The 6,440-nt window shown below is 49.2% G+C and overlaps 1 pseudogene; it reads left to right on the top strand.

The window, feature by feature from the left end:
• The first annotated feature begins 3,444 nt into the window (after window positions 1-3,444).
• Window positions 3,445-4,709, top strand: LOC146178720 (uncharacterized; annotated as a pseudogene).
• Window positions 4,710-6,440: the final 1,731 nt, after the last annotated feature.

The following is a 6,440-nucleotide window of genomic DNA, read 5'->3' on the forward strand; positions in this document are numbered from 1 at the left end:
AAGTACAACCCTGAGATTGTTGGGGTTAGAAGATTAGGAAAAGACTCCGGCTCTATCCTGCTGCTCTTCGCAGATGAAAAGGTGCCATATTGGATCTATTACGCGAGCACCCCCTTTCGGTGCCTATTATATAAGAAAAAATACGAAGTGTGTTTCAAGTGTGGCCAGCTCGGACATCGCGCCGATGTCTGCCCGAACGCAGGCGTGGTCAAATGTCGAGGATGTGGCATGGACAACCCAGCGCCAGACCACTCGTGTGAACTTAAGTGTGGTCTTTGTGGCAATGGACATGAACTGGGACACAAAAAGTGCCGTGACATGTATAGGATTCCTTACATACTCAAAAAACGCCAGTGGGAGAAGAAGACCCAAGACAAGACGGCAAATTCATCAGGGAATACATCAAACCGGCGGAGCCGACCTAGGACCAAGGAGGACGAGGGCTATCGCGGCCGCTCGGTCTCCTTCCCTCGTCTCGGGTCACGGGGCCATTCCAGCTCTAGGGACCGTTCCGGCTCCAGGGGCCGTCCAGCATCCAAGACCGACTCTGGTTCCAGGACCGGGTCCCAGTCCCGGGGCCGCTTCAGCTCCCGAGGGCGATCACCGTCGGTGTCTTCAGCCAAGAACAAGACGGCAGCCGACCATAAAGAGGTGAGCTGGGTAGGTAGATCCTCTCAAAATAATTCGGATAAGGGAGCAGATGAGCTCCGCCAATTGAGAAAGATGGTTGAGACCCTTACTGACACCGTAAGGAAACTTACTAAAAAAAAAACAGAACAGTTAGAGAAGGAAAATTTAGAACTCCGGAAGATGGGCCAATCCCGGCTTACTCAACAACTAAAGATAACGCATGCACTGGTGGAGGCGGCGGCCGGTGTCAGTGATGCCTCGGTGGCGTCACCATCGCTTCCCCCGCCTACAAAAAAGAGGACGTGTGACAACACGCAGCCCGAGCTCACGCTCGCAGAGGTATGCAGGAGGCTAGAGGACAAAATTGAAGCCCAGGTTCAGGCCACAGATAACAAAATTCAGGCACAAATTCAGTCCATTTTTAACGTTGTTCAGGAAATCACTACAGAAACCAGAATTCTAGGAAACGAGCCGTTAGCTATGAATGCGTGGCGGCAGGCCGTAGAGAATAAGACAGACGCTATTACGATAACCCTTCAACAACTTCAAAATGGCCAGGCAACATAAGGACAATAGATATACGCTCTGGCAGTGGAACTGTCGGGGATACCGCCGGAAGCGAGCAGTTCTTCAACAACTCCTCATTGGTAAACACTGCCCGGACGTGATCGCTCTTCAGGAAACTGGGAGGATTGCAAGATTATCAGGCTATCAATCTTTTAATACCTCTGGCTAGAAGGCGGGAGTTACCACCCTCGTCAAAAGGAACATAACGGCTATTGCGCATGACACGGGGATCAGTCACGTAGAGCACGTTCTTCTAGAACTCATTCCGAATAATAACATTAAGACCAGCCTATTTGTGCTGAATATATACAGCAGTCCAAAACAAAGAAAGACACGCTTCGGGTCGCTTCTTCAAAAACCTCTGCGCATTGCTAACAAACAAGCGGTGGTGGTAATGGGGGACTTCGACGCCCATCACGCTGCTTGGGGGTACCAGAGAGAATGTGTCAAGGGTAGAAAGCTCTGGCTCGATATGCAACAAGGGGCGTTCACCCTTTTTACGGACCCTCAGTCTCCCACTAGAACGGGAAATAGCGTCAGTATGGACACATCTCCGGACATCACCCTTGTTAAGAACGTCGGCAGCGCAAACTGGGTTAACACTCAAGAAAATTTAGGCAGTGATCACTTTATTTTGGAAACGGTAATTACTGCTGGGCCCTATAAACGCCCAGGCCGACGTCACTCACTCGTCGAGTGGGACGCCTTCCGAAAAATCCGGGAACAGAGTGCTAACACCACAGAAATTGATGACATTGAGGAGTGGATAAGGCAGCTCCAATTGGACGCTCGTAAAGCGACCAAGACTGTGGCGGAAGACTCAGGCCTAGAAACAATGGACACCCGCCTCCTCCATATGTGGCAAGCCAAAACCAGTATGGAAAAGCGACTTAAAAGTCAAAAGTGGAATCGTAACCTTCGCAGAAGGATAGCAAGGCACAACAAAGAGATAGAAGATTATGCGCTCAAACTTTCTAGGCAAAACTGGGAATCGCTATGCGACAAAATGGACGGAATATAAGTCTCGCCCACACAGGGAGTTTACTCAGATACCTCCTAGACCCTGACGGATGTAAAACCCAGAGGCAAAACCTCCAAAAGATCCAGCATAAACATGAGGGCACAGAGCAAGAGCTGCTCGATGAGATTCGATCTAAGTACACAGCGGACACCGAGAAGGTACCTCTGCATGGTTACTGTGGGATACCCAACGATCGCTTGGACGAACCCATTACTGAATCCGAAGTGCGAGCAGAGCTTGCTAGATTAAATACTAATTCAGCGCCCGGGCCGGATGGGGTAAGCAACAAATTGCTCAGAAATCTCGACGACAACTCTATAACAGCACTCACTGCCTGCATGCAGAAATGTTGGGAGGCGGGTGAGATTCCTAAGCAGTGGAAGTCGGCTAAGGTGGTACTTATTCCTAAACCGGGGAAACCTCTGTCGATCAAGAATCTAAGGCCTATATCCCTAACCTCCTGTGCAGGGAAATTGATGGAGCATGTAGTGCAGACACGTCTCAACAACTACATGGAAGACGACCATCTTTATCCTATCTCCATGGTGGGATTCAGGTCTCATCTCTCAACGCAGGACGTGATGCTGCAACTAAAACATGAAATTCTGGACTCACAAACGCGGGACACGAAGGTCATCCTGGGTCTTGACCTGGCGAAGGCTTTCAATAACGTCACGCACAAGGCGATCCTGGATAATCTCAGCCTCCTGGGAGTAGGCCCGAAAACCTACAATTATGTTAAAAATTTCCTTTCCGACAGAGGGGCCCAAATTAACTTCGGGGAAAGTAAATCAGACTACATAGAGCTAGGTAGCAAGGGGACCCCGCAGGGATCTGTACTGTTCCCGCTTCTATCCAACGTGGCCATGATCGGGCCTCCTAGCAAACTAGCAGCGATTGAAGGTCATTGCATGTATGCGGATGACATTACTATGTGGATTGGCAAAGGAACCGACGGTCAAATAGAGGAGACTCTCCAAATGGCCATAGGAGAAGTTGAAAAGTACGTAAATGATAGGGGACTTAGGTGCTCCCCGCAAAAATCGGAAATGCTTTTTTACTAACCAAAGAGGAAATCACGGTCGGATCCCCCGCCGATATCTCTTAAGGCTCAGGGACTCGATATCCCGACGGTGGACAGGATTAGAGTCTTAGGGCTGTACATTCAAAACAACGGTTTCAATGGAGAAACAATAAAAAATTTGGAGATATGCGCGCAGCATACTATGCGACTCATCCGCAGAATCACAAATAGGCGCTATGGCATGAAAGAAACGAATCTAATCAGATTAGTTCAAGCCTTTTTAATAAGTAAGATTGCTTACGTAGCTCCTTTCCTTAATCTGAAGGCAGCGGCGAACTCCAAGCTGGAATGGGATCATTCGCAGAATTGTCAAGCAGGCTCTGGGTTTACCAATTCGGACCCCCACCGCAAAACTTTTAGAACATAGGTCTTCACAACACACTGGATGAAATTGTGGAAGGCGTGACAATCTCGCAGTACGAAAGGCTGTCGGGAAGCGTTACAGGCAGGAAAATTCTAGCGAAACTAGGAATAAATTACGAGAGTCAGCGAGGTCCGAAAGTGGACATGCTTAAGAGCGTGCGCGATAGTCTGATGATCCCACCACTACCGAAAAACATGCATCCCGTCCACCACAAGGATCGCAGAGAGAAACGGGCTGAAGCCCTCGGCAAATGTTTCAAAAACTATCCGATAGAAGACGTGGCCTAGGTGGACGCAGCTAATTGCGGGAAGGGGAGAATGGTGATAGCGGTAGCTAGCGCCGACATATCGAGACATATCTCCGAGCCGGCGTCTCGATCACGACGGGCAGTCCCGAAATTGCAGAAGAAGCCGCCATCGCACTTGCAATAGTAAGCACGGATGCGTCAACGATAGTCAGTGACTCAAAGGTAGCAGTGATGAACTTTGCCAAGGGGAGGGTCTCCCCTCTGACGAACGGAATCCTGCGGACTGCAAGGGACGACCGCATAATTCGCATAGTCTGGACACCTGCACACGCATCCCTGGCTGGAAATGAAGCAGCTCACGAACTGGCTCGAGGTCTTGCTTTCCGAGCCAGTGGCCATACCGAGGGCTTCGCAGACAGGGATCGTCTTGTGTGTTACAGAGAGATCACACATAATTATAGGCTTAATCGAACGAAGTACCCCGCCGCTGATAAATCATTGACAAAGTCAGGCCATCTCTTGGCGCCGTCCCCAAACTTATACGTTTCCGAACCCGGTTATGTGTAGTCGTTATTATCCGGGACAATATTCAAACGAGTGTAAGCAATGTAAGGCCAAAGCGTATCTCAACCATATTCTCTGGAAATGCCCTCTTGCCCCCCTGGAGGGACAAAAAATAAAGTCACTTGAACAATGGGAGGCTCTCCTACTCAGCTCCGATCCGGAGACTCAAACAGAAGTCGTCCAACTGGTCGAAGACGCCGCCAGGAGCCAAGACCTCCTGGCCGTCGTTTAGGCGAGGGGCCTATATACCCTTCAGACTGTTGGCAATAAACGTTTTACAATCCAAAATGTAGCAGGGACGTTCCCCCCTCAGGGTCTCTCGATGTTTTTGTTGCGACTGTAAGAAGAAGGAAAAGAAAATGAATGGGCCTTCTACTGGTTCTGTAGCTGAGCCACTTCCGCTGCCTCATGCGAACAGAAAGAGAAGAAAAGAAAGAGAAAAAAAAGAGGGATAGAATGATGCCCGTCACCACAGCCGTCATTCACCGCATTTCATCACCGCAATTAACCGGCGGTGACCTACCAGTCCCAGCCCTGTAGGGCTAGGAACAGCCACCTCCCCCTCCAACACTCCACAGCGGCTTCGCGGTTTTTTGGCGCGCCTCGTGTCCTTCATGTGCACCAGATTTTTCTTCTTTCGTATCAAAGTTGTTACCATTCCTTATTAAATTGTTACCAAAGTTTTTCTCTGCGCTGAGTTCGGGCTGGTGACAAACATTCCGGTGCCTGAATTGCATTCGTCTGCTAATCTAGGTTGTGATAAAGATTCTAGCGACGTAGGCGCCATCAATTTTAAATCGAGAGCCTTCAAGCGCTCATACGCTTGGTGATTGTCCGTCTGTTACATCCAATGGCGGGAAGAAAATGAAGAGAAAGGAGAAGTGGATGAGGAAGCGGAAGGAAGGAAGGAAGAAGTCGTTGAGGTGGCAGGCGGCAGCTGCCATTGCCAAGAACTAGCTAGACGTAGGGCTTTCCTGACATTACGTTTAGCAGGAGCTGCCAACTCGGGCCTCTCCTTTCATATGGGAGAGTAGAACCACAATCAACCCGCCCAAATCGTTTCAGTCACGTTATCCCTAGGCCCCATAGGGACGCTAATAGGACTCTGTTAAAGCGGGGCTTTATATGTTCGCTGGTAACTTAAACTATCGCGTCATCGCGAAGGTGGGAGTTAAAACAGAAAGAAAGAGGTGCCGTAGTGGAGGGCTTCGGACCAGTGAGCGATAAAGGCTTTGGCATTATTGCAGTTTAGGGATCCAAAGCGCCCCCTAGAATTCTTTTATGCCCTGCACAGTAAACCTTTCACTATCACAGCGAGCATTTTCATAGGAGCACTGGGGTAAGGATGGAGTGGGCGCCCTCAGAGAAGCATAAACAGTACAGAGGGCATCAGGTTAACGGTCGCCAGGTGGCCAGGTTACGCACACTGGAGAAGAAAATATGAGGGTCGGTAATCGCCGCGAGAGTGAACTTTCGCCGTCACGCAAATAGGCTCAAAGTACTCTGACGACCTGTTTGAAAGTAATGTGTTTAAAGAAATAAACGATTAAAAAGCAAAAGAAAAACATCCAAATGCCGCATGCGGGATCAGAACTCACGACCTCCAAATTTAGCGTCTTGTGATTAATTAGTTATTTCGGGCACTCGTCATTCCTTTACTTTTACGTATTTAGTTTAATCTCACCATGAAGGTACTCGCCAGTGCCATGCTCGTATATAGCGGCGGACCTGGAATGTCCTGTGTCACGTAGAGTGTGGGTGAGGATGGGAGCTGTATGACAACCATTTTAAGCTGCCTATGGCCTCAGTGCTGCCGGATTGGCAGTCAGTTCACGTCGCCCGCAACTGGTTAGTTTTCTTCTACTTTTTATTTGTTTATTTCCTAGATTATGTTATTCTTCCGCAAAAACATTATTTATGCTTTCTGCCTGCCAGTGGGGCTTGAATGCCGCCGGCAGCAGCC

This window comes from Amblyomma maculatum, chromosome 9 (genome assembly GCF_055883805.1).
Source record: "Amblyomma maculatum isolate TAMU_Amacu chromosome 9, ASM5588380v1, whole genome shotgun sequence".
Lineage (NCBI taxonomy): Eukaryota > Metazoa > Arthropoda > Arachnida > Ixodida > Ixodidae > Amblyomma > Amblyomma maculatum.